This window comes from Benincasa hispida, chromosome 12 (genome assembly GCF_009727055.1).
Source record: "Benincasa hispida cultivar B227 chromosome 12, ASM972705v1, whole genome shotgun sequence".
NCBI lineage: Eukaryota > Viridiplantae > Streptophyta > Magnoliopsida > Cucurbitales > Cucurbitaceae > Benincasa > Benincasa hispida.
Genome location: NC_052360.1, coordinates 888,143 through 891,824, shown reverse-complemented (window position 1 = coordinate 891,824; position 3,682 = coordinate 888,143). Strand labels below are relative to the sequence as shown.

General features: G+C 35.7%; 1 pseudogene; it reads right to left on the bottom strand.

Annotated features, from left to right (window-relative positions):
- The window catches only part of LOC120093010, a 6,731-nt pseudogene extending 3,485 nt beyond the window's left edge, over positions 1–3,246 (bottom strand).
- Between the last annotated feature and the right edge of the window lie 436 nt (positions 3,247–3,682).

Here is a 3,682-nt window from a genome sequence, read left to right as displayed (position 1 = left end):
CTTCCCTAAAGAAAAGATTAGCTATGTTAGTAGCATCATCTGTTTTATTACATGGTATGAAATGTGCCATTTTACTAAACCTATCAACTACCACAAAAATGCTATCATGATGTCTCCTAGTCTTTAGTAGTCCTAAAACAAAATCCATGCTAATGTCAACCCAAGGTTCACTAGAAACATCTAAAGGTGTGTAAAGACCATGTGGTTGTGTCTTAGACTTGGCCTCCTTACATTTGAAACATTGTTTGCACACTTTATACACATCCTTTCTCATTTTTAACCAATAAAAGTGTTCAGCCAACATGTTATATGTTTTAAATTCCCTAAAATGCCCCATTAGTCCTCCCCATGAGCTTCCTTCACAAGGAACTCTCTTATGGAACACAATATAAGATTCCCTAAAATGCCCCATTAGTCCTCCCCATTAGTCCTCCCTATGAGCTTCCTAAAAAGCATTTCATCAAACACAATATAATCATGCACGTTTTTCCCTTCTAAACATTGAATATACACATCATGAAATTCAGATGCCTCTACTTTGTACAAATCAATCATGTGTGTAAAACCAAGAATTTTTGCACTAAGGGAAGAAAACAATGCATACCTTTTTTATAATGCACCAGGCACCACATTATCCTTACCTTTCTTGTAATGAATGACATATGGAAATGTCTCAATGAACTCTACACATTTAGTATGCCTCTTGTTCAACTTTGTTGGATTTTGAGGTGCTTCAAGCTTTCATGATCCGTGTGGATGACAAACTCTTTTGGCCACAAGTAATGTTGCCAAACTTGCAAAACCCTTACAAGTGCATGTAATTCCTTATCATATGTGGGGTAGCTAAGTTGTGCTCCATTTAGCTTCTCACTAAAGAACATGATTGGCCTCTTTTCTTGCATTAAAACAGCTCCAATCCCTATCCCACTTGCATCACATTCAATTTCAAAAGATTGGTCAAAGTTAGGTAAAGCAAGACAAGGTGCATTAGGCAATTTATCTTTCAATTCATTGAATGCATTTTCTTCCTTTTCTTTCCATTCGAATTTCACATTCTTTTTAATAAGTTCATTCAATGGTGAGGCTATGCTACTGAAATAAACCTTCTATAAAAACTAGCCAAACCATGAAAAGATCTCACCTCGGTTGCATTGGTGGGTGTTGGCCACTCTCGAATAGCCTTGACCTTTTCTTCATCAACTTTCACTCCATCCTTTCCAACAATGAATCCTAAGAAATTGACTTGGTTTAGACAAAAGCTACACTTTTTTAAATTGGCATAAAGCTTTTCTTCTCTAAGTTTAAGCAAAATTGTCTTGACATGCAACATATGTTCATTCAAATTTTTAGAGTAAACAAGAATATCATCAAAGTATACCACAACAAATTTTCCAATGTATTCTCTCAAAACATGATTCATTAGCCTCATAAAAGTACTTGGTGCATTGGTAAGACCAAATGGCATAACAAGCCATTCATAAAGACCAAATTTTGTTTTGAAAGTCATTTTCCACTCATCTCTCACATGTATTCAAATTTGATGGTGACCACTTTTAAGATCAATTTTTGAAAACAAGTTGCACCATGTAATTCATCTAGCATGTCATCCAATCTAGGAATAGGATGTCGATACTTTACCGTTATTTTGTTGATGACTCGACAATCAACACACATCCTCCATGTTCCATCATTCTTGGAAACTAAAATGACTGGAACCAAACAATGACTCATGCTTTCTCGAACATAACCTTTATCTATGAGTTCTTCCACTTGTCTTTGAATTTCCTTGGCCTCGATTGGGTTGGTCCTGTATGCCACCATATTTGGAAGCGTTGCCCCGGGTATGAAGTTAATTTTATGCTCAATTCCTCTTAAAGGAGGTAGACCCGTAGGTACATCTTCATGTGGAAACATGTCATTATATTCCTGCAAAAGAGATTTAAAAGCACTAGGCAACCATCATTAGAGTTAGGTTCAGTTACTAAACACATTCCTTTGCATATAAGTATAAAGTTTGGTGCTTCGAATGAAAACATATTCCTCTTTTCCCCCTTTCTCATAACCAAACTCACACTCTTTCTTTTTTCCTCAAAATCACTCTTTTTTCTTTTTTGGTTTTCACTCACCTTTTGCCCCTCACTTTTCTCTCTTTTTTTTTTTTTTTTTCGCTCTTCTCCTTTAAATTACTTTCTTCTCTCCTCTCTTGATCCTCAAATTCTTTTCTTTTCTTTTCTAATTTCACTTGATCGCATTGTACTTCATATGGAGATAATGGAAGCAAAGTAAACTTCTTCCCATTCAAAGTGAATGTGTACTTGTTCAACAAACCATCATATGTGACTTCTCTATCATATTGCCAAGGTCTGCCCAATAACATATCATCCGCATGCATAGGTACTACATCGCAAATAACCTCATCCTTATATCTTCCCAAAGTAAAAGAAATAAGAACTTGGGAGTCTACTTTCAATTCTCCTTTGTTTATTAACCATTGAAGTTTATATGGTTTTGGATGTTGATGAGTAGTGAGCTGGAGTCTTTTTACAAGAAAACTACTTACAACATTTGTGCAACTTTCACTTTCAATCACCAAGCTACATGGGGTTCCTTCAATCAAGCACCTCGTGTGAAATAAGTTCTCCTTTTAATCTTCAACTTTCTCCTCCTTGATTTGCACATTAAGTACTCTTCTTGCAACTAAGGATATGGAGTTACTTTCTTCAATGTACTCATCAACAAAGGCTTCAGATTCTTCCTCAAGGCTGCCACCTTGTTCATCACATTCATCTTCTGAATCGATAATTTCATTTCTTATGACCATGACTTTTTTATTGACACAATCGTTGCTCATGTACCCAAATCCTTTGCACTTCCAACATTGAATGGAACTAGATTTCTCTCTTTCCCCTTTGAAGCTTCATTCTTTTTAGTATAAGTGCTACCGGCTACCACTCTTTTAGGAGCCACAAACTTCCCTTTTGCTTCACCCCTATTCACAAAACCATCCTTGTTCCAAACATTAGAATTTGAAAAGGTATTAGCTTTAGAATTATACCTCCTGAAATGTTCCTTTTCTTCTCTCAATTGTTCTTCAATTTTGATTGCATAATGATACATATCTTACAAGTATAGTTGAGGATATCTATCAATGATATGAGCAATTTCTCGATTTAAACCTCCAAGGAATCTAGACATGGTGTCTTCTTCTTCTTCTTGAATATTTGCTCTTTCTATCAAAGTTTCCATCTCTTGATAATATTCAACTACACTTGCAATTTAGTTCTCAAATCTCTTTCATAATGTTTTGGAACATACCTCTTTCTCATGGCTTCTTTAAGTTCTCCCAAGTTTCAATGGGATCCTTCTCTTTCCTCCTTCTCTCGGATTTGAGATGTTGATACCAATTTCTTGTATGGTTAGTGAATTCGACAATGGCAAGTCTCATCTTCTTATTCTCATTGAATGTGTTGCAATCAAACACATGTTCTATCTTCCTTTCCCATTCCAAGAATGCCTTCGGATCCGATGTTCTACAAAATGGTGGAATTTAAAGCTTGACTCCACTATCTCTATCTTCATGGATTTTTTCTCCTTGTCTAAGGTGCATATTATTTCTTCCTCTTCCTCTCATGTTTCCTCTTCCTCCAATTTGTCTTTCTTGTTCAACTAAGTCAATTACTCC